The following is a 24,611-nucleotide window of genomic DNA, read 5'->3' on the forward strand; positions in this document are numbered from 1 at the left end:
CAGCCACCCAGATCCCCCGTCATCTTCTCTACGGGGACCCAAGTACACAGGAAGGTGTGAACGAGGCACATATACTGAAAACAACCCAACGTCTCTCGAAGCCGAATGGCTGACCCAGGACATGTCCGAACTGGGGAATGTTCCACAGCGGCTTTTTTAAAGTGAAAGAAATCTAGGTATTCTAACACCCCTGGAACTCTGTTACTTTCCAGGCAGGTGGCTACATTGCGGAATAACGCAAGGATGCCCGAATCACTCACACCAACACACGTACGCCCAGGCACCATACGTCGTCCACAGGCTCCTATCACCATGAACGCACGGACACGGGATTCTGGGCTGCTCTGTCCTCCGTTGCCGAAGCGGCTGCCTCTAGGAGGGGGGGGTCCCCCACACCCCCCACGAGAGACGCTTTCATTTCTTTCAGGAGCAGGAGATCTTGAAATGTCTACAGGATTTATAACGTTAAAGAAGAGGGTGAGTCTGTACTTCTGTCCTGCGATCATGCCGGTAGCCTGAGCTGTCAGCCCGTCTCACCCTTTTCCTTTTAAGAAAAGGTAATTCATGTTTAAAGAACGGTCTTTGTCACCCAAACACTCAATCCTTCCTCCAACAGAATGTGTACATTTTAATATGTTTACCAGATTTATATGCTAAAGACACATGTTTGTCTTCCCACAGGAGACGGCAGAGCCGGGCTCATTGACCAAAACCAGAGCATGGATTTATGTCACCAACAGCCTGTCGCAGCAACAGCAGACCAAGTGCTTTACAGTGTAACAGTTCAAACACGGCGTCGAGCCTGATCTATAAATTACAGAAAATCTATAGCACTAGGTTTATGGGCAGTGCTTTAAAAATACATCATAAGTCCTGTAGCTGCAGTGAGAATCCCAAGAATCCACTTGTACAAACCCATAAATAACGCTGGCTCCGTCTGTATTTGCAGAGAAGCCGTGATCTCTCTCAGAACCCACCGTTCATTACAGCGGACGTGTGCCGTAAAGCTGGTGGGTCTACGGGACTCCGTATTTGGGGGAGCCATCGTTTAGGCAACCAGATTCGGGAGCCCCCGGCAGGCTCCAGTCTGGAATGGCAGTGCCAGCCCCAGGGATTTCGGCAGCCTGTGGGGAGACGGCATTCGTTTCTGCCTCAGCAGGGGACACGTGAGTCAGCCAGCCTCTGGGGTGCGACAGAGACCGCTCCTGGTGATTCACGATGCAGTTTTGGGGCGTTCTGACCCTCTTGCTTCTTTACAAGGGCTCCTCGGGGGACCCATGTGTCCATTCAGACCACGGCATAAAAGGGAGCCTCAGAGGGGCGCCTGGGGGGCTCAGTCGGTTGAGCATCTGACTTCAGCTCAGGTCACGATCTCACGGTTTGGGAGTTCGAGCCCCGCGTCGGGCTCTGTGCTGACAGCTCAGAGTCCGGAGCCTGCTTCCGATTCTGTGTCTCCCTCTCTCTCTGCCCCTCCCCCACTCAGGCTCTGTCTCTGTCAAAAATAAATTAAAAAAAATAAAAAATAAACTCCTAACTGGGTTTATAAAAAAAAGAAAAGAAAAGAAACGGAGCCTCAGGGGTTTAGGGCAGCGGGCCCCAGGAGACAGTCAGCAGGAGAGGGTAAGAGTGCAGGGATCTCCAGTGGGGCTGGCCCCTGCTCCCACCACCGCCTGTAACACATGGTGAAGACGAGAAGCCGGTCCTTCACTTAGAAAGGCAGGGGCCTGAAGACCACACAGACCCACCCTTGAGAACATAAGGCCCGTGTTGGGTCTGATCCAATGATTCGCTCATTCACAGATTCGCTTCCTTGCTAGTCATTACACAGTAAGTGTCAGGCATTGTGCAGGGGGCAGGGGTGGGAGGTGAGGGAGGGGACGGTGCTCCTGACACCGGCATGTGCCAAGGCCCTGAGGTTGCGCAGTCTCAGCAGCTGAGAAAGGGCCGGGTGGCAGGCAGTGGTGGGGGTCCAGGAGAGGCCCCAGAACAAAGGGCCTCATGGCCCGTGGGGTCAAGCATGGATTTTGTCCTGAGAGGAATGGAAAACCCAGGAGCGTCTCCAGACAGGAGACAGACAGGATTTACCTTCTCTCAAGAGGCTGCGGGGCCACCAGGGAAGACGGAAGTGGAGGGAGGCAAGAAGGGGCCAGGAGACAAAGGGGTGCATGGAGACGCAGCAGCCAAGCTGGAGGTCAGGGAACTACAGAGAGGTGGGCAGACCCAGATGCACTGCAACCATATCCAGGCAACTCCTTATTCAGAGGCACCTTGCAGCTAAAACTATAAGAAAGAAAAAAAATCCTATGCACCATTACTATTAAAACACACCATTAACAACCGATTTGTGTGCTCTGTAAGTTAGAGGGAGGTCTCGTCCCCATGTTGGGATTCCTCGCGGCAGGACTCAGCCGCCACGCCCCCGTGCCCCCGTAAACTCGTGCCGCTGGGGCAGCCTGGTCCCACATGCTCGCCTCACCCCGTTCACCCATCCGTACTGAGCAGCTCACTGTGGGCCAGACCCTGGGCTAATCCACTTACCCAGAGTGTGGACCGCAGAATGCTAATCCCCCGGGGCTCCTGACCCTTGGCTACTCAATCACACACTCCTCTAGGCACTGCTCTGGAGGCTTTAGCAGACGGAATCAGGGCTACAATCGACAGACGTGAAGACAGGGAGATTATCCTGGATCATCCGGATGGCCCAGGGCAATCACAGGAGCACTTCAAAGCAGAGGGGAAGGCAGAAGAGGAAGAGAGAGGGGCAGAGGGGAGGGAAGAGGGACGTGGAGTCTGTGAGAGGGTCTCGCCCACCACCTCCCCACCCCACCCCGGCCTGCTGGCCTCAAGGAGACACAAGCTGGGGAGCAACGCAGAGGCCTCCAGAAGCCAACAGCCAGCAAGAAAGCAGGGACCTCGGTCCTACAACCCACGGAAATGAAATCTGCCAAGAACCCGCATGAGCAGGAAGCAGATTCTCCCCCAGAGCTCCAGGAACGAGCACAGGCCTGCAGATACCTGATTTTGCCCTGTTGGGACCCAGGGTAGGGGCTCCGTCGAGCCCACCGGACCCACAAAAGGTGGTGAAAATAAATAGGTGTTGTTCTAGGCTGCGAAGCTCACGGTGATTTGTTTCAGCAGCCGTAGAAAACAAATATACACATCTTCCCTTTCATCCTCCCGAGTGGCTGAGGACGCTGGCTCTGTGTCACACTGCACTGACCAGGACAGCAAGGAGCAGGCGGGGGAGGTCCCGCACGCAAGGTCAGGGGTAGAGCGAGAACCAGCCACCCGCCTGAGCCCAAGGCTCCTTCCCCTGCTGTACCCCTCCACCCTGCAGACACGATGCCCAGAAGAGACTTACGTTCACGTCCGAGGTCCAGTCGAGACTCGGACAAAGGGAATACACCACAGAGGAGGACAGGCATAGAGGACCCCTGTGACACCCCACCTGCGGGGCACACAGCGTCCCGGTGTGGAGCACGGCTCTTTCCTGCCACCAGCCTCCTCGTTTCCAAAGCAGGCGCCTCCAAGGGGCAGCGGGAAGTGGGTCATCCGTTAAGGACTCCCGAATGAGGCACTAAGAACTAGTCCTGTCTTCCAGAACAGGAGGAAGAGAGCGTAAATTTCGAGAGTGGGCTAGCAAACGGCTGGGCACCCAGAGTCTGCCAAAGCCGACTGCCCAGGTGCAAGGGCAGCACCACCAGCGGCGAGGTCTTGGGCAAGTTCCTCGGTCCCCCCCAAGACCCTGTTTTCCTCCTCTGTGGCGTGAGGTCACAGCTCCCACACAGATGAACGAGGTCAGCACTCAGCCTGGAGTCTGGCCCTGGCCAGCGTGATGACCGCTGTCCCTGCAGGGTGACTTCAGGGTGACTTCCCTCTGGTCCCACGCTCTGGGGACTCCCGCGAAAACCCAGTGCGAGCATTAAGGGTGAAGCTTTCGCAGTTTCACCCGCGGCCATAATTCTCCACGTTGAAATCACTTGAATCTACGCTTAGGAGAGACATTTCTTATTTTTTTTATCATCCCGATGTTTAACCGAGAGGTAAAAATCTGCCATGATTTTTTGTAGGGGGAAAAAAGCACAGACAGCAAAGTCACTAAAATAAAAACAGAATGGAAATTTGCAGCAAGCCTCGGACATCTTCATTAGCTGAGTGAGCATGAATTACAGCAGTTGAAGAGACTCACGGCCGACGGATCCCGCTCAGCTCACACAGTGGTTCTGGACGCTCACAAGCGGGAGATACAGTTCTTATCCTGTCTCAGCAGCCTATTTTTAGTTCTTGCTCTTTGGGGAAGCGGCAGAGAACTGCCACGAAAACCTGTGATGCACAGTCCTCAGCCAGTAGGACACCTGTCCGTCCACCTTCCGAGAGACCAGGCCTGGGGCGGAAGGAATGGGTCGGGGTGCACAGGGTGCGATGAGGAAAGGCAGGGACGCTTTGAGTAGGTAACGCATATACAGGGCACGGGGACCGTCCCGGAGAGTAGGGCCCCTGTAGGTCTGCACACCCCCCGTGTAAGTTTTCCTGTAGAAATGATACGTAAATAATTCAACACAGTCTAAAAATGCGATGTGCTTTCAGGAGAACACGGGAGCCACGCGGTGATGCATACGAAGAGGCCGTAAGCCTGCCTCCCACCTGTGAAGAAGGTTCATTGCTACTGAATTTGGGGATTCGTGGGCCAAACGGGTCCCCTCTGGGGAGAAGCCAGAGGCTCTGTGTCAAAACAGATGCCACCTGAAGGAAAACTCGAGGACGGCTCTCTCCACGGGGCCAGGAAAGAAGAGGTTTCCCACCACTGACTGCTGCCCGTGTACTCGGTAGGGCCACAGAATTTATAACGCACCTACTATGCGCAGGGCACCGTTCTGCGTGCTATGCACGTCACTGCTAAAACAGGCCAGACACTGGGCGGGGAAGACGGGTCATTAACAAGACAGCAAACAGAGGACTAGCGTAGGGGGTCTCCGAGACCGCCTCCAGGGTGGGGTTCACCAGGAGAACGCTTAGATGCAGCCACACTCACTGCCATGACCTATTACCGTAAAAGGATACAGAGCACAATGCGCAGGGGAAAAGGTATGCGGGGTGAAGCCCAGGGGAGACCGGGCACAAGCTTCCAGAATCCTCTGCTGACCAACCGCACCCGCCTCCTCTAGCGACAAGTTCTGACAACACCCGTGAACCGCTGTCTCCCAGGGAGGCCCCTTAGAGACCCAGCGCCCAGGGTCAGCACGGGCGGCTGGCTCCACACGCCCCCTCTGCCCACCTGCCGGAGCCCCAGAAGGAAAGCAGGGGTTCGGCACAGACCGCGTTGCCTGTGCAGACAGTTGAGCCGAGGACGGTGGGGACTGTTCAGGGCCAGCTGAAGGCCAGCCTTGCAAGCAGGCCTTTAAAGGAAAGCAGACAGGCTGGGTCAGTCAACCCTTTCTCGCCCAGTTACACACAGGGGTGAGGGCTGTGCCGGACTTAAGAAGGGTGCGTGTTCCCTGTCGGAATGGCTAAAATTAACAACACAAGAAACGACAGGTGCTGGCGAGGATGCGGAGAAAGGGGGACCCTCGTGCACTGTTGGTGGGAACGCAAACCGGTCCAGCTGCTGTGGAGGTTGCTCAGAAAACTAAGAATACAGCCACCCTAGTATCTACCCAAAAGACACAAAAATACAAATTCGAAGGGGCACATACACCCCGATGTTTATAGCAGCACTATCAACAATATATGGAGAGAGCCCAAGTGTCCTTCGGCTGATGAATGGATAAAGAAGATATGGGTTATATATACGCGGTGGAATACTACTCAGCCATCAAAAAGAATGAAATCTTGCCATCTGCAACGTGGATGGAGCTAGAATGTACTATGCTCAGCAAAGTAAGTCAGAGAAAGACAAATACCGTACGATTTCACTCATTTGTGATTTAAGAAACAAAACAGATACACATATGGCAAGGGGGGAAAGAGAAGAGAGGGAAACAAACCACAAGAGACTCTTAAATACAGAGAACAAACTGAGGGTTGCTGGAGGGGAAGGGGGTGGGGGGATGGGTTAGATGGGGGGTGGGCACTGAGGAGGGCACTCGTTGGGACGGGCACTGAGTATCGGATGTAAGCGATGAGTCACTAAATTCTACTCCTGAAATCAATATTGCACTGTATGCTAACTAACTAGAATTAATTTTTGAAGAGAGTATGTTAGGACTGGTGCAGCGAGAGGAAGGGGTCGTCTGGACAGCGTGGCAGATGGTAAGTTCCAAATACGGCCACTTCACGTGCACCTCCCCCACTGGGGGATGGGTGTCCGCGCCCGCCCCTGAATCTGGGGGACTTCCAAGGCCAGAGCATCGAGGATGACAGAACGTGAGTCTGTTTCTCTCGGGACGCCGCCTCTGGGGACCTACGTTCCCGTGCAAAGCCCGTGTGGCAAGGATCTGAAGCCCACAGCCCCGGCCATCTGAACTGTGTCCCTGCAAAATTCATGTACTTAAGCGCGTGACTATTTTTGGAAACAGGACCTTTAAGGCTGTAATTAAGCTACAATGAGGCCCTTGGGGTGGGGCCTGATCACCAGTCTGTCTGGTGTCCTGAGAAGCAGAGGAAATCTGGACGTGCGGAGACACCAGGGGCATGCCCAGAGGACAAAGGCCACGTGAGGAGGCGGCCAAGTGCAAGCCAAGGAGAGAGGCCTCAAAAGACACCAAGCCTGCAACACCTTGATCTTGGACCTCCAGCCTCCAGAACCGTAAGAAATCTACTTTCCGGTGTGTGAGCCCCCCAGTCTGCGGTATTTTGTTAGGGTGACTCCCAGCAAACTAGCGGCCCATCTGCGTTCGTCAGCGTCCTCCAGAGAAACGGAACGGACAGGAGATCCGTAGACACATACGAAGAGACTTGTAGGGACTGGCTCTCGCGGATCGTGGAGGCTGAGACGTCCGACCATCTCCCGCCATCTGCCACCCGCACGCCGGGGCCCAGCTTCAGCCCACACGGGGAGACTCAGAGCCGATGTCCCAGCGCTGAGGACCCAGGGCGGCTGGATTCCACCCGGAGGAAGGCCTCATGAAGACACACGTATTCGAGCGTACCCAGGGGCAGGTGGAACCAGTCACCTTCCCTGGAAATACCGCAGTGACACAAAATCAACACCTTCCAAGGTGCTCCAGGCCACCGGCCTACAAAGGCCCACACACCCCCCACAACTGCAGAGCGTGTGGTGTAGACCTGAGCCTGCCAGGGCCCCGCAGGCCCCATCATATAATCCCAGCCAGGCCCCCAGTCCGGCTCAAAGCAGTCTGAGGCGAGGGGTGTGCACCGCTGCTGTTACTGTTCCCTTAAAACTGAATTTCCTGCAACAATTTTGGTAGAAATCCCAGATGCAGCAGGTTGCCTTAACGGAGCTCAAACAAAAGAGGGATCCAGGGCCCCCAGTGCCCTGGGTTTACCAGGAGTCAAGTCTCAACGATGCTTATCTTGGTGGGCACGTGGGGAGGGTCTCCGTCCCGGGGGGGGGGGGGGGGCGGGCCTTCAAAAGCAGCGAGGAGGCACATCTGGGATTCTCTGAACAGCTGGCTCCTTTGGGTTGCTGCTCCTCAGTAACGGGGATTTATTAAACGCACAACCAAAAGGTAACCATATCGGTAAGTCACATACGATACAAAATCAGAGAACTCTTGCCTAAAACCCACTTCCATTGATGATACTGAAGACATGATCTGCTTTGTGATCTGTGTCCAAAGCCCCCCACCGCCCCTCAAGACCACCTTTCCTCCTGTGCTAACGTAGAAGACTTTCACCAGAGTCAGTAGCTCCCTGGATTAAACTCTCTGACTCTGGAAATCCCTATTAAAAATCTGGATTCTACCTCAAACTCTTCACAAAAGTAAATTACAGGGGATTAGAAACATAACTGTGAAGGAAACAGCTATTCAGCCATTGAAAGGAAACATGTTTATGACCAGCCACCCTGGCTGGGGAATCAAGGGATTCTAGGGACACAGGACTTTTGGTCCTAAAAGCAGGACCATCCCAGATAAACTAGGAAGGGTATTCACTCTAAGCTTGAGGCAGAAAGAGATTTCTTAAGAAACAAAAAGCAAAGACTTAAAGAAGCAGCTTGATAAATTTTACTCCATCAAAACTAAAAACTTGGGGATGTAACATACAGCATAGTGAGGGTAGTTACCAGCACCAGGCTAAAGATTTGAAAGTTGCTAAGAAGGTAGATGTTGGGGCACCTGGGCGGCTCAGTGAGCGGGTTAAGCTTCTGACTTCGGCTCAGGCCATGATCTCACGGTTCAGGAGTTCAAGCCCTGCGTCGGGCTCTGTGCTGATACCTGGGAGCTTGGAGCCTGCTTTGGATTCTATGTCTCCCTCTCTCTCTGCCCCTCCCCTGCTCGTGCTCTGTTTCTCTCTCTCTCTCCCTCTCTCTCTAATATAAATAAAATTTTAAAAGAAGGAGAGGAAAGTAGATCTTAAAAGTTCTCATCACAAGAAAACACTTGTCACTATGTGAGGTGACGCATGGTCACTAGACTTTCGGGATCTGCAATGCCTACATGTATCCAATCCCCACGCTATACCCCTGAAACTAATATAATGTTATATGTCAATCATATCTGAAAAAACAAAAACCCTAAAAATTTCTGCTCCACTAAAGGCACTATAAACAAAGTTAAACGCTGAGCCACAGAGACAGCAAAAGTATCTTCAGCAAGTAGAGGGTTAGAAACAACACACGGTTCTTACAAACCAATTAGAAAAAGACTAACAACCCCATAAAAAGCCAGGCAAGACAGACTGAGAGGTAACTCACAGAAATTGACAAAATGGTTGATTGACATTAAAAAAAAAAAAAAGCCCTCTCTCAGGGCGCCTGTGTGGCTCAGCCCATTAAGCATTCAACTCTTGGTTTCAGCTCAGGTCATGATCCCAGGGTCATGGGATCAAGCCCTGAGTCAGGCTCCCCACTGAGCGTGAAGCCTGCCTAAGATTTCTCTCTCTCCCTCCCTGTGCCCCGTGCCCCTATGCGCACGTGTGTTCTCTCTTGCGCAAGGAAAAAAAAAAAAAAACCCTCTCTAACAATCTAGGGAATACAAATTAAACCAAGGAAGTTCCACACTTTTTCTGCAGAACTGATAAAACGTGAGGATCGGAACAGTTCAAGATAGCTGCAGACACAGGCACCTGCTTTTGGGAACAACACAGCCCCTTTGGGAAACAGTTTAGCCGCACCAAACACGATGTGAAATGTGTGCATTCATGCCCCAGAAATTCCGCTTCTTAAAACGTGCCCTACAGAGAAGCGTGTGCACACGGGATGCTCGCCGTGGCCCTGCCTAAAACACAGAAGATCTGAGAACGATCTCCGAGGCCAGCAGCAGCAGAAAGACCGAAACAGCAGTGGAATGTTCTAAAGCAATTAGAAAGAATCTATTAACCCAGATAAATCTCCAAGACACCTTGGTGAGCAAAAACAATGCATTTCAGAACAAGATGTACTGTCTTCAGATGCCATTTCTTCAAAATACTTACAGGAAACGATGGTGTTCGTTTTCTGAGACCCACATACACAAGTCAAGACGGTCTGCTGGGAAACACAGGAAGTGGTCATAGAGGGGTTACCTCTGGGGGGTAAGGGAGAAACAGAGCAGTGACTCCTTATCTGTAGTGTTTTCACTCCTCCCTTGGAGAAGGCAGTCTTGAAATACCAGTGTAATTATATTTTCCCCCAGAGAAGCCTGTTGCCTATACAGGAGGATACACTATGTATGCTTCATCCAACAAATATTCACTGAGTGCCAACCATAGGCCAGACCTGTTCCAAAGCCTGAGGGTCACTCATTGCCCTTAAGACAGAAATGGAGGGGCGCCTGGGTGGCTCAGTCAGTTGGGCATCCAACTTCGGCTCAGGTCATGATATCGCAGTTCGTGGGTTCGAGCCCCACATCGGGCTCTGTGCTGACAGCTTGGAGCCTGGAGCCTGCTTGGGATTCTGTGTCTCCCTCTCTCTCTCTACCCCTCCCCTGCTTGCACTCTCTCTCTCTCAAAAAAAAAAAAAAAAAACATTAAAAAAAATTTTTTTAAAAATACAGAAATGGAGTGGGGCACCTGGGTGGCTCAGTTGGTTAAGCATCCGAGTTCAGCTCAGATCATTCATGGGTTCGAGCCCCGTGTTGGGCTCTGTGCTGACAGCTCAGAGCCTGGAGCCTGCTTTCGATTCTGTCTCCCTCTCTCTCTGCCCCTCCCCTGCCCGCACTCTGTGTCTCTCTCTCTCTCTCTCTCAAAATTAAATAAACATTAAATAAAAAACCAGAAATGGAGTGAACAACGAGGTCCTCCGGCCAAGTTCATCAGCAGACAGCTATCATTTAAGGTAACAGCGGGGCAGATACCCATGGGACGGGAGACAAGCAGAGAGAAAAGGGCCCTGGGCCCCTGGGCAGGTGACAGCGGGAGAGGGGAAGTCGTAAGCTGGATGGTGAACCCTGGCAGGACCTCTGCTGCCTGAAGGTCACAACTGCCTTTGCCTCCAAACACACACCTGTCCCAGGAGAGAGGGCCGGGGCCCGCGGGAGGGCTCCACACCCATGGAGGTCAGGTGAGCACAGGCGTGGGGTCCCGCACTGCTGGGGGGCAGCTGGAAACACGCTGGTGTTTGTGCTGTCTGGCACCCACCCTCCTTCTCCTGCGGGCATCACCCTGATTTCTTCTGGGGTCTCAGGCCTGGCTACGGAGAGATGTGCACTCTGTACCTGGCCTCCCCCATCCAGCTCCAGCCCGGTCCCAGGCCACCCCGACAGGTTCAAGGGCTGGCGACGTGACCCAGCCCAAGCCCTGGACTACTGAGCCACCCAGCTGTGGACTTCCAATGTCCTGCACGGACAAACACTCCTCTCGCTTCTGAGATCCAGTCACTAGCTAGCCCCACAGCCTGCTCTGGACAGCTGGCTGTCATCCTGACTTCAATAGAATTGGGCAGCTCTCACCCTAACCCGGTCTTCAGGGTTACTGCTTTGGGGGAGCCTGGTCCAGCCCTAACTCTGAGTCCTGAGCTGAGCCAGGGAAACAAGGCATACATTCCCAGCTGCCTTTCCCAGCCCCTAAAGCCACAACTTTTAAGGACCATCAGCTGGGGCGTGTCAAGGTCTCATCGATCATGCCTTTGCCTTCAAAACAAAACAACCAAAAAAAACCAGAACCTCATTTGGTACAGAAATATCCCATTACGAGTCAGTGCTTCCAAATCAGACTTCGAAGTCTGGAAGATCGAGTGGCTAATTCATTCCTAAATTAAAGTGGCTCTGGCCACAGAAATAGCACATTATCCCTTTAAGGTTGGGAATTAGGATACACCCAAAGTAGGCTCCAGGGGGTAGCCTCGGGGAGCTGAGCTCCAAGCAGCAGTGGGAGGAGTCCTCCGGCTCCTGGCTCCTTATGTCCCAAGGTTTGGCCATCAGAACACACAGTTGTGGGGGCGCCTGGGTGGCTCAGTCAGTTATGTGTCCGACTCTTGCTTTGGGCTCAAGTCACCATCTCACGGTTTGTGAGTCTGAGCCCTGAATCAGGCTCTGCATTGACAGGGCAGAGCCTGCCTGGGATTCTCTGTCTCCCTCTCTGCCTCTCTCTCTCTCTCGTAAATAATTAAACAAACATTAAAAAAAAAAATGCACAGCTGTGGACACACAGCCAGGCTCTACCCTGGCTCCCTGGACCCTTGCTCTAAACCAAAATTTGGCATTTGGACCGGGTCCTATCTGATGCGATGCTGAAACCCAGAAATTCAGCCCCTTCTGCCCCAGGCCCTTTCCACCTCCCCGGTGACTTCCTTTAGGTGCCAGCCCCACCCTGATGAATCTCAGACTGGGGGCTCCAGGCTCATGCCCCAAGCTCCGGACACAGATATTCCACAGCCCACACCACACGTCGTCATCGTCCAACTGGGGTGGCTCCCCCACCAGCCTCTCCCCCCTCAGCCTCTCTCCTCAATGCCTTTGAGGGCCGGAAACGGAGCCCCCACCACCCCCCACTCACCCCAGATTCAGTTTCAAGCACACAAGGCCACAATGCTGCTCACCTCCCCCGTCTCTGTCCTCTGGACAGCAGGTGTCTCCCCTCGCCACCAAGAGCCTTCTGCCACAGGACAGCCCCGTGACTTCCAGACACAGCAGGTGAGGCAGTTTCCCCCAGGGCCTCAGACTGCACTTGGGAAGGCCCTACAGCTCGTGAGGGGGTCCGGGGTCCACCTGCCTGCCTCCCCTCCCCTCACCCATGGGTCTGCAGCCCCCAGTGACCCTCATGTTCCGCATTCCCTAATCCCCATCTCAGGGTGCTTTTCCTCCTGCCAGCAATGCCCGCACCCCCTTCCTCACAGGCACAGGGCTCCATGCTTCTCCCCAGTCAAGCCCGCAGCCAAATATCCCTCTTCCAAGAATCTTCCCTGCCCCCCGGCTCAGGCAGCCCCAATCCTCAGTCACCCGCCCTCGGTCTCAGCCCTTCTTCTCAGCCCTTCTCTGCACAGGGATTCTCTTGTACTGTCTTCTTTGCTCCTCTGCCTGTTATCTGTCTCCCGCCAGCTAGAATAAAAGCTCCCTGAGGGCAGGAAGCTGACCTTGCCCTCCGCTGCATACCCAGCATCTAGGGCAGCGCCAGAGCCATTTTCAGTGATGAGCAAACATTTGCTGACCCGCTCCCTAAGCAGTTGGCTTTCTCCCTGGTGAAAGTGGGTTAGCACAGGCTGAGCCCTGCCATCCTTCAAGGCCTACACGGAAGCCACAGAACTATTTAAAACACGTCCAACAACTAGAATGAGTTCATAATGTCCACAGGCAGCTCATATATGGTGAGAGCTCCGAATACACAGCCGAGCTGCCGGAGGTCAGGATTTGAATTGTCCTTTCTCAAAATCCAACCCCATATACACCTTGCTGTACACTCAGCACCCAAAGGTGGGGGCGGGGGACGCTGCTTTCTGGGAGGAGGCTAGCACTGTGCACCTCCTATGTGCAGGCACGGGGTGAAGAAATTTCTGTCCCTATTAGAGGTCGAGTGCCCTGGGTGGGGCATCTCACTGGTGGTCACCGCCTGAACCCCCAGGGCTCGACACAAGGTCTACGAGTAGTGGGTGCTTGGTATTCAGGCCGGATGGATTCAACAGCCCCTTCCTTCCCCCCGCCCCATGCTGGGACTCCAGATGCTCGAAGAACCACACCTAAGTGCCCCAGAGCTTCAGTCTCAGGCTTCTCACCCTCAGGGCACCAAGAGGGCTTGGCGAAGCAGGCTGTCATGGGACACCTGCCGGTCCCAAATCCCTGTTGTTCCCTCCTAGACCCCCTGACTCTGTGTATCTCAGTTCCCAGCCTCTGCCCTACTAACACTGTGTACTACATCATTCTTTTTTCTCTTTTGTGGGGTCCTGGGCATCGTAGGACATTTAGCAGGGTCCCGGGCTCCTCCCCACTAGATGCTAGTAGTAATTAGGAGAGAGTTGCAACAACGAAAAATGGGGGGGGGGGGAGGGGGCAGAGAGCCCCCAATAAGTGTTTCCAGTTTCTCACCAAGCGGCCAGTCTGGAAACAGTGGCCTGAGTCTCCTCTGCCCCAACAGCATTTAGCCTTCTGATCACCAAATGTATCAACGGCCAGGGCGGTCGGGCCACACTCTCTGGCCTCCTCACCTGGACAGCTGAGCCCCAGCCCAGTCCCAAAGCCTCTTCTCGGCCAGGTGGTGCCCTCACCATTTTCCGGCTTCCTCAGCCTCTCTCCGGAGATCCTGTCCCTTTAACTTCAGCTGAACCCGCTCCAGGACCAGGTGTCTGCCTGCAGGGGCCCTGGCCTCTCCTGCCGGACACAGGTGGTGCCACCACCCCCCCACCCCCCGCTGTCCTCCTTGGGGAGGAGGAGGGGAGCAATGGAACACGTGTGGAACTCTTACTGGGTGGGGGGGCGCTGCTCACGTGATCCCAACTACTGCCCCAAGACTCAAGCATTGGCTCGCCCCCATTCTACAGATGCGGCCACGGAGGCGAATGCCACGCGCGCAGGACACGCAGCCAGCCGAGGTGGGTTCCAAACCCCGACGGCGGACCCCAAGACCCCAAGGCCAGCGTCGGACCACTGCGCCCACAGCCCACGTTTGGGGACGGGGTCGCCCGCCTCCTCGGCTGCAGGGACAGCCCGAGCCGGGAGGCGCCCACCTCTGGGCCGCGGGGCGCGGCGGGCATCCTGGCCGCCCCGCAGCGGCGGAGGGCAGGGCGCGGGCTCCCGGCGCGGTCGCCCCGCAGCCCCGCGGCCCCCGGCTCCGCGCCCCCTCCCCGCGGCGCGCGCTTACCTTGCGCGGGGCCTCGGGCGGCGGCGGCGGCGTCCCGGGCCCCGAAAGCGCGCAGCAGCGAGCGCACGGGCGCCGGCCAGCGGGCGCGCCCCCCGCCCCGGCCGCGCATCGCGCCGGAGGGCCGCTCCGGGCCGCGTCCGCGGGGGCCGCCGAGCGCCGCGCAGAGCCCTGGGGTGCGGGAGACTGGGCGGGGGTGCGCGCGGGGGCGGGGCTGCGGGGGCCGGGCGCGGGCGGGGCACCGCGCGGGCACGCCCCTCCGCCGGGCGGCGGGGGGGGGGGGGGGGCGCCTGGGGGCGCGGCCTTGACCTTGATCTCCCGGGACCCGCCCGGCGCCACAGCCCGGGCTGTGGGGGGGCCCTCAGGGCCGGGGGCGCCCTGGAAGCGTTAAAGGGACTGCGGGCAGGAGGCGGGGCCGCCAGTTAATCACCGTGCGAGGAGGCTGCTGACTTCGAGCCGCCGTGGGACCCTCTGAGCGCCGGCGTGCTGCGGCGTGACATGGATCCGACCCCAGGGGAAATGAGAGGACGGCGAGCGTAGACCTGTGCCAGCGCCCCTCTCCCCAGGGTGGGAGACGCCGTGGCCGCCTTCCGTGCACCTGCTGAACATGCACCGTGGCCCGTATGGTCTCCTTCGGGAAAGATAAGAAACGTGACTGTTGAGTTTAACGCATACTGGATGTGGGACCCCTTGTAGCCACCAGCTAGCTCAAGAACTAGAAGTGCCCCCTGAGAGCTCCCGCCGGTCACAACCCCCCCCCCCCCCCCAGTCTTCAAAGGGCTCCCGCAGTCGCTGCTGACCTGGGGGCTTTTGCCTTGAAGCCACAGAGTCTCTGGTCTGTGATGGGCTCAGGACCCTCCTCGGCACCAGAGTCATCTGGAGAAGTCCTTGCAACCATCGGACCCCCCGGCCCAGTGGAACAGCCAGAGCTCCTCAGAGCCGCAAGGGGACAACATCCCTCCAGCCCCACCACCCAGTGTTTTCCACTGTGCGGCTCCCCCAGGGCCGTCCCGTCAAACCCTAGCAACTCCATGACCAGGTGCAGTCATGCCCATTTCACACATGCAGAAGTGCGGGCCGCAGAGAGGGAGGAACTGACCCGGGCCACGTGGCTGGCCTTGGGTGCTGTGGGCCATCCCACCCACCTTCTTCCTCCTCGGGGTACATGGCTGCTTGCTTCTGGCATCTCCTGTCCTGACCTCTCCTCATCTTCAGAACTTTGTAACGATAGCAACGACAATTAGCAGCTAATGCTAGGTGCCAGTGCTAAGCACATATTCCTACCACCGTGAGGACAACTGCTCCAGGAGGCGGCAGTTACCATCTTCACTGTACAGATGAGAACTTCGTCCCCGGCTTCCTCCCATGTCCTTCTCCATCAGCTCCCACAAGGAGCCCCTATGATCAACCCCTTTTTAGAGGAAAGAACTGAGACTCAGAGAGACGAAGTAACTTGTCCTAAGACATTAGGATGGGAAGGAGCCTGGATTCAAACCCCCAGCTGATGTGTCAGTGCCTTTGTTCTCTGCCCAGTCCACTGGGCATGGCCTGGTGAACTCCTACTCATCCTTCAAGACCCAGCTTAGGTATTGCCTCTTCTCTGAAGCCTCCCTTGCTTCTCCTCCCCATGCATTTGGTTCCTGCTTGTGCACCCTTCCACTCCCACGCACTGTGTGCCCCTTCTGCTGGGCGTGTACCCCATCACGGTGCCGTCACGTACCCACACACCTGCCTGCATGCCGGCCCCGGGCTAGGGTTTTAGAGGACAGGTGTTGGCCCTGGTCACTGCCTTCCCAGGCCCACTTACAAGCATGAACATCTGTTTTGCAGCCTCTGTCCCCCTCTGCTGGTAACAGAAGTTCTAATTACCTCAGAGCAGCTACCCTCCTCAACACCGGTGGAGCCAAGAACCCTCCCTGATGCCAGGGGCGGGCGCATGACCCAGTCTGACGGGTCAACATAGTCCATTCAGCTGGCCTCGGTGGTTGGTTCAGGAAAGTTGGTCCAGGGAGGCACCACACTTGGGACTTTCACTGGACTAGGAGAGACAAGCCCTTTTAATCCACTGGCCTTGACAAGGATGGGCTGGGATTCTGGAAGTCATCACATACTTCAGAGTTCAAGCAACATGAAGAGAAAGGGTCCCAGAGACGAAGGTATATTGGGACTGCTGGCATTGTCTGAGCACCTAGTTCCAGCTGTGCCTGAAGGCAGCCATATGGAGGTTTGGAATTTTCTTTCTTTTTTTTTTTTTTTTTTAATGTTTATTTATTTATTTATTTATTTATTTTTTTTTTGAGAGTGAGAGAGAGTGCAACAGGGGAAGGACAGAGAGAGGGGAAGAGAGAGAATCCCAAGCAGTCTCTGAGCTCTCAGTGCAGAGCCTGACTCAGGGCTTGAAATCACACACACTGCGATCATGACCTGAGCCAAGATCTAGATAGAGTCTGACGCTTAACAGACTAAGCCATCCAAGTGCCCGAGGATTGGAATTTTCAATCCCACCCTTCCTGCCACTTCCTTTCCCTTGAGCCCCAGTGGGAAAAAGAGAGTAAGAGGAAGACAAATTAGCATAATCACAATCGAAGGTGTTTGATGGGCAACCCACAGAAGTGGAGAAAATATTTGCATATCGTATATCTGATAGGAGATTCATATCCAGAATAAAGAACTCCTAAAACTCAGTGGTAGAAAAACAAACAACCCAGTTCAAACATGGGTAAGGGACTCGAACGGACATTTCTCAAAAGAACCCATGCGTGATGTCACTCATCATTAGGGAAATCCAAGCCAAAACCACAATAGGGTACAGCCTCGCACCCACTGCATTTTGAAAATACAAACAAAAACGAAAACAAAAACAAAAAACAGAAAATAAGTGCTGGCAAGGATGTGGAGAAATTGGAACCCCCGTGCACTGTCGGGGCAAACATAAAACGTACATGGCAAAATGTAAGTCTACTGTATAAAGTGTAAGTTGTCACACTCGTGGGAAACAGTGTGCGGGTTCCTCAAACAACTTAAAAACACAATTACCCTTTGATCCAGCAATTGTACTTCTGGATATATATGGAGAGAGAAAAGACTTGAAGGCTGGGGTCTCAAAGATACCTGCACACCCACGTCCGTTGCAGCATTAGTCACAACAGCTAAAATGCAGAAGCAGCCCAGGCCTCCGTCAACAGACAAGAAGATCAGAAAAACATGGTTTAGCCAAACAGCGGGAAATTGCCCACCTTAAAAAGGAAGGAGATTTTGAACTTGCCAGAACAAGGAGGAACCTTGAGGACGTGATGTGAAATAAGCAACAAGAACACAACAGAGGAAAAACAAAAGCCTCGCAAACACTGTCCGAGTCCGGCTTTGGTGAGGTCCCCCGGAGGGTCAGACTCATAGGGCAACAATGGAAGCGTGGATGCCAGGGGCTGGGGGGAGGGGGAAGCGGGAGTTACTGTTTCACGGAGACAGTTTCCATTTGGGAGGATGAGACAGTTCTGGAGATGGAGGGCGGAGTCGACAGCAGGAGGTTATGGGTGTATGTAATTTGCTGAACTGCACGTTTAAAGATGGTTAATTCTGTATTTGCGACTTTGCTGACTTAGTTGGTTCGACCTCGCAAGTTTGGGTGGCCTCCTTAGGCTTTTCTACCTATAAAACCATGTCCCTTGCAAACAGAGATCATCTTATTTCTTCCTTTCCAGTGCTGGTGCTTTTATATTTTTTTCTTGCTCGATTGCTCTGATGAGGAGTTGCAGCACTGTGTCGAGTAGGGGCAGTGAGGCTGGATTGGATGCCTTGTCTGGTTCCCGGTCTCAGAGGAGGGCTTTCAGCCTCCAGCACTGAGTGGATGAGAACCACCACATGATCTGGCACGTATCCGAATATATATGCAGCGTGTATCTGAAGGAAAAGAAATTACAATGTCAAGGAGGTATCTGCGTCCCCCCCCCACGTTCATAGCAGCCTTATCCACAATAGCCAAACCATGGAAGCAAACTAAATGTCCACCGACGGATGAGTGGATACAGGAAGTGTGGTGGGTATACAGCCGAATACTCTTCGGCCACGGAAAAGAAGGAAATCCTGTCATCTGTGACAACGTGGACGGACCTTGAGGGCATCATGCTGAGTGAAATGCGTCAGGCTGAAAAAGATAAATACCGTGTGATCTCACTTATGTGTGGATCTAAGACAAAAAGCCAGCCTCATGAAACAGGGATCAAATGTGTGGTTACCAGAGGCGGGGGGTGGGGGGTGGGGAGATTGGAGGAAGGTGGTCGAAGGTGGGAGCACCCAGCCTGAAGATAAGTGAGTCCTGGGCGTGTGATATGCAACGTGAGGACCAGGCTGATGCAGCTGTACGACGTATTTGAAGGTTTGCTAAGAGAGTAGATCCTAAAAGTTCTCGTCACAGGGAAAAAACATTTTCTCTCCCTTCTCCGTATCTCTGTGAAACAATGGATGCTAAACTTACTCCGGTGATCATTTCACATTATATATGTAGGTCAAGTCACTATGCTGTGTGCTTTAAAGTTATTTAGGGCTGTAGGTCAATTGTATCTCGATACAACTGAAAGAAAACGGAAAATACAAAGGAGTTTTGGTGACAGTTGTTCTTTTAAGATGAACACCGAGTAAAGAATGTTCTAAAAATAGGGGCGCCTGCGTGGCTCAGTCAGTTAAGCCTCCGACTTCGGCTCAGGTCATGATCTCACGGTTCACAGGTTCAAGCCCCACGTCGGGCTCTGTGCCGACAGCTCGGAGCCTGGAGCCTGCTTCGGATTCTGTGTCTTCCTCTCCCTCTGCCCTTCCCCTGCTCGTGCTCTGTCTCTCTCTCTCTCTCAAAAATAAATAAACATTAAAATTTAAAAAAATTTAAAAATTGAATATTCTAAAAGTAGAAGTAAGCAAAATGATTACTTTTATATTACATGGATTTTACCTCGGTAAATTTTTAAGAGCGAAGTAGCACCCCTTAAAAAGAGTCACCGCGTGTGGCTTGGCTGACAAAGACGATGGAATCTGAAGCAGATGCACTGAGCAATTGTGTGCGTGTGTGTTTGTCTCCTGGTCCCTGAGAATCTGCCTTCCCTCCCGAAAGCTGACGACAGACATTCTTAACCTCCAAAGCCAAGTCAGAAGAAAATCAGTGAGTACTCTGCGGTGGTCTAGGACTGAAATGATCAAATTCCAGTAAGTCTTTTATCGTAAAAATCCGTGAGACTTTCACAGTCTCTTCACACGCGTAAAATTTCCCTCCAAAGGGCCCAGTGGAACTGACTCCTGGGGGGCAGGCACTCAGCCCTGTGGGTGGTCCCGGAGGGAGGTGCATCCGGGAGGCCAGGAGCCCAGCACTGTGACCAAACCGGAGACGACTTCTCCAGAACAGTCCCGGGCCCCATTTCCTGCCCTGCTTCTCAGCACCTTCTAGAGGTGGATGGACACATAGGCTCAAGGTCATCGGCGCGGCCACAGACAGGTTTCAAGGCCAGGCTGCTCTGGGGCGAGCTTTGCCTCCAGCTGTTAGATTCTCACCCGCCCTCTCGTTTGTCCACGTGCTAATTGAGGTTAAGAGTCTGAGGCTGTCACTGTCCCCCTGGGGAGTTTTCGGGTGAGCACTAGAGATCGGCTCTGCTGGCGACATTGCAAAGAGAGGAACTCAGAAACCAAGTGCGTCCAGGAAGGTGCGTCTCGGAGAATGGCGGGCGCGCCCTCTAGTGGCCACTAGGATGCGTACAGCAGAGCTTGTCCCAGGTTCCCCAAGCCGGGGGTTGGGGGGTAAGGCCGGGCGGGGGAGGTGGTGTGGCGGTAGGGGGAACGAAGGTGCCTGATTTGGATGGAGTATCTGATGTCTGGGAGGGTGGGGGTGGGAAGAGCCCACAGGGCAGCATGCAGGCAGCTGACCCCTTTGCTGAAACCCACCCCATTTGCCATTCTAGCCAACGTGTCCATATTTCTTTCCATATATAACCAACATTTCCTTCCTTCTTCCATTTTCTGCTGTTTTAGGTATGAGGGTAAGCTTCCTCAAGGCCTTTGCAGAGCATCGCAGGGATATCAATAAACAGTAAAAAACAAATCCTCATAATGCAAAATGGTGCAGCCACCTTGGAAAACAGTCTAGCAATTCCTCAAAAAGCCCACAGCTGGGCTCATACCCAAGGGAAGTGGAAACGCGTCTCACCAAAAAACTTGCCACGGCTTTTCACGGCAGCGTCACCACCACAACGGTCAAAAAGTGGGAACCACCCAAATATCCACGGACCGATGAATGGATAAATAAAATGTAACGCATCCGTATAATGGACTCTGAGTTGACAGTAAAGGGGAAGGACATACTTATGCTACACGATGAACCTTGAGAACACTGCAGAGTCAAAGAAGCCAGACACAAAGTGCCCGTGCGTGTGTGGTTCCATTCACAAACAAATGAGCGGAGGGGCTCAGTCGGTTAAGCGTCTGACTTGGGCTCGGGTCATGATCTTACATTTTGTGGGACTGAGCCCTGAGTAGGGGTCTGCCCCAACAGCTTGGAGCCCGCTTGGGATTCCCTCTCCCCTCCCCTCTCTCTGCCCCTCCACGTGTGTGTGTCTCTCTCTCTCAAAATAAATAAGCACTAAATAACAAAGAAAGAAAGCAATGAGCAGAAGAGAGACAGGAGGCAGAATCGGGACTGCCAGGGCCTGGGGAGTGGGGAATAGGGGGGTGGCCACTAATGGGTATGAGGTTTCTTTGGTGATAAAAATGTTCTGGGACTGGATAGTGGTAATGGCTGCACAATCTTGTGAGAATACTAAAAACTACTGAGTTGTACACTTTCACATGGTGAATTTAGGATACATAAAACCACATCTCAATTAAAAATACAGTTTTCCATGCAGCCACCTGACTGAGGGCCTACGGCGCAGCCAATGTTCAGAGGCATTCAGTTAATCCCCCCTCCGCTCCACACCCCCGGCAGGTGGAAAAACGAAGCTCTTTTACGGCAAGAACAGTGAGTCAAGAAAGGCACGGCGTTGGGATTGTGGGACCAGGCTCCAGGGTTACCATTGGTGCGGGGAGTGGGGGGGGGGGGGGGGGTCCCTCGGAAGCCGACTTTGTGAACCGTCAGGCCCCTGGAGCTGCTACAGCGAGAAAGGCACTCATTGGAATTCATCCAACCGCACCAGCACCCATCTGCCCGCCCATCTGCCCACCCACCCACCCTTCCATACCTTTGTGCCTCTCTCCTAGTCTGTCTCTCTCCCTTTCCCTTTGCTGCTACCTCTGGGTCTCCTTCAGCTTTGGTCTCTCGGATTCTCTCCTCTTGCCTCTCTGTCTCTCCCTGTCTCTGTTCCAGCCTTCCCCTCCCCCACCCCCGACCCCTCTCTCCAGTCTGCCTCTCTTGCCTGCCGCTCATGTGGTCTGGGGGCTCCTTCCCCACGTCCCTCCACCCGGCCCTTTCCTCCCCTCTGATTGCTGCTACTTTACCCCCGACAGCAAGATACCCCAGGCTGAGATTTAGGGGGGAACTGGAAGCTAGGGGGGGCACCCCTTCCAGGCTTCTCCCCAAACTTGGAATTTGGCAATTTCCACCCCAGGCCCCTTCACACGCGTCTGGAGCGCCCCCAGCGCTTCCTAGAACCCGTTTCTCCTTATCCCCCCAGTGCCCCTTTCTTAGAAAGCCCTCCAGCCCGTGCTTGTGCATTTCTGTCCCTCTGCTGTGCATGCACATCCTCAGGGCTTTGCGCCTGCTGGGTCTGCGAGGCCCCGCTGCACCCTGGCCTCCCCTGCCTAACATCTGGAAGGCTCCTGCCTCCTCCCCCTCCCAAGCTGAGAGGGAGGGGGCTGGTCCCTCTGCGGGCAGGGGAAGAAAAGGATCTGCCACCGCCGCCTGTGTCCCCTGCTTAAAGATTTGCTCCCTTGGACGCCCTGCATCTGGGCCCAGAGCCGGGCCCCACAGCAATTCTCAGTGTCTGCACGGAGGCCCCTCCAGCTGCGGGGGCTCCGAGACACGCAGCAGGGACAGGCGCGCTCCAGGCTGGATCTCTGCGGCACAGGGAGGAGAGGGCGCCCCAGAGCCCAGCCCGCCATGGCCAGAAACACGCGCAGTTTAGGGAGCATGTTCTGCGTCCCCTCTGGCCGGGCCTGCAGGCCTCTGCGATTGGGCCCCTCGCTGAACTCGCCTGTCATAAGAGACCACCTGATGGCAGATGGTTCCCCCTCCCAGGCCCCATGGTGGCAAAGATGCCTTCAGGCTCACTCTTGATGCTGAAGGCACTAGACTTGGGAACCATCGTCCTTCTCAACAGCCAGTTGCCTCTTGGTGGAGCCTGTGGGTCAGGGCACTGAGGTGTCCCTCTAGTGGCGGCAGGAAGGCGGGAGCAGAGTCCCAACATTTCTGGCAGAGACCCTCAACTCAGGAAGGAGAGGGAGGGGGAAGGGTCTGCAGCTGAAGCAACAGAGAGCAAGGACCCAGCGTCTGAAATGTCTTCTTTCTGCTTGTAAAAGCACGTGAGTTTTGCGCTCTGCCCTCTTTGGGTTAATGTAAAACCACCAGGTATGCCTGGGGCTCTCCCTTGCTGAACACCTGTCCGCTGGAGGGGGGAGGGTCATGCGCGGCCAGTGTGACCGACTGGGGCCCCCAGCCTCCCCTCTCACCTCTGCCTCTGGATTTGCCAGAGGTCTGCACCTCGGCCTTTGGACCAGGGACGGTTGTCGGCTCTGTGACCACGCGCCCCAGTTGACATGGGACTTACCTTCCTGTGTTTGTTGTCCTGGAAGAATTATCAACAGCGCTCCCTTTCCCTCTTGAAGTATCCCCGTTTGGGTGATAAAGTCTCCCTGGTGTGACCCACCTGGGCTGGGTCATGGGCTGCCCAGATGTCTGGTAGAACACGATTTCCGGGTGTGTCTGCGAGGGTGTCTCGGGGACAGATGAGGGTTTGACTCAGAGGACTCAGTAAAGATCACCAGTGTGGGTGGGCATCGAACCGTCTGCTGACGTCCTGGAAAGAACAAGAAGGTGGAGGGAGATGAGTTCCTTCTCCGTGCTTGAGCTGAGACGTCCATCCTGTCCTGTCCTTGGACATCGGCGTCCTCGGCTCTTGGGGTTTGGGACTCAAACTGGGATTCTACCATCGTCCCCCCCTCCCTGCCATCAGGCCTTTGGACCGAATTACATCACCGGCTTTCCTGGGTCTCCAGTAGCAGATCATACGACTTCTTGGTCTCTGCAATTATGTGGATCCAATTTCTGTAATAAATCTCCCCATACACACACACACACACACACACACACACCCTCTCGGTTCTGTTTGTCTGGGGAGCCTTGACTCATACAGACTTGGGCACTGTGTTCTAAAGCAACGGAATATTAAGGACGAGCTTTCTGAATTGGCTCTGGGTTTCTGGAAGTGGCTCTCTGGTCTGATTCCATCTAAAGACGCCAAGGGCTGTTTTCCCTGCGGTAAAGAGCACGACGGTCACGACCTGAGGTGTTCACAGAGATGCACAAAATACCTGCGTTGGATACCAATGCACCTCTCAACCCCTCTAAGGTCCCACCAACCCCTCTAAGAAGCAGGGAGGCTCAGTGACTCTGTGTGTGGTTCTTTTGAACATTTGGGGGCAAAGCAGAGGGAATAGAGCGAGGTTCGTTGGTCGCTGTTAATGTCACTGGGCAAAGTGGCGGGAGAGACAGGTGAGGCCCCGGCTGGGGGCACCGATTCTGTGACCCACAGCTTCGAGGTCTGCCCTGAAGGAGAACCTCACTTCCTGCAGCCTCAGGGCTGAAACTACTGAAACCAAATGCAAAGATTCATCCAGCCTCGAGAGGTGCGTACCGGTGGGGGGTGGGGGTTACAGGGGAGGAGGCTTGCATATCCATACGGGGAAGGCATCCATTGCCAAGAACGGGATCCGGTGAAGAAGCAGGGAGGCCGGCCCACGGCCTAGGTGTGGGTGTGGGGCAGGCATGTGCTGGGCTGTGGGACCAGCCCACCTTGTGTGAGAGACTCTCTGTCTCTCCATGTCTCTGTGTCTCTGGATTTTGATCTATGTCCCTCTCTGTTTCTGTCTCTCCCTGCACGTCTGATTTTGCTCTATAATCCTCCGGGTCTGGTGAAAGGGCGGGCCTACGCCGGCCGACTCCATCTTGTTCTGTGTCCTTCACCTTGACCACACCTCCTCCCCTTGAGTAACCCCCCCCCCCACCTGCCTAACAGGACTCGGACCCTTCCCCAGGACCCTTCCCCAGCCAATCGGCTGAGGCCATAGCCATTACCTCACCAACTGCCCCTAGGCCC

The 24,611-nt window shown here is 54.6% G+C and overlaps 1 protein-coding gene across 1 annotated transcript in view; it reads right to left on the reverse strand.

Moving 5' to 3' along the window:
• PHACTR3 (phosphatase and actin regulator 3) overlaps positions 1-9,575 on the reverse strand; it is a 231,564-nt gene extending 221,989 nt beyond the window's left edge. The window contains exon 1 of the mRNA XM_007087032.3: positions 9,535-9,575. The gene's annotated coding sequence lies outside the window, so the exon portion shown is untranslated. The remainder of the gene's footprint in view (positions 1-9,534) is intronic.
• Between the last annotated feature and the right edge of the window lie 15,036 nt (positions 9,576-24,611).

Source organism: Panthera tigris, chromosome A3 (genome assembly GCF_018350195.1).
Source record: "Panthera tigris isolate Pti1 chromosome A3, P.tigris_Pti1_mat1.1, whole genome shotgun sequence".
Taxonomy (NCBI): domain Eukaryota; kingdom Metazoa; phylum Chordata; class Mammalia; order Carnivora; family Felidae; genus Panthera; species Panthera tigris.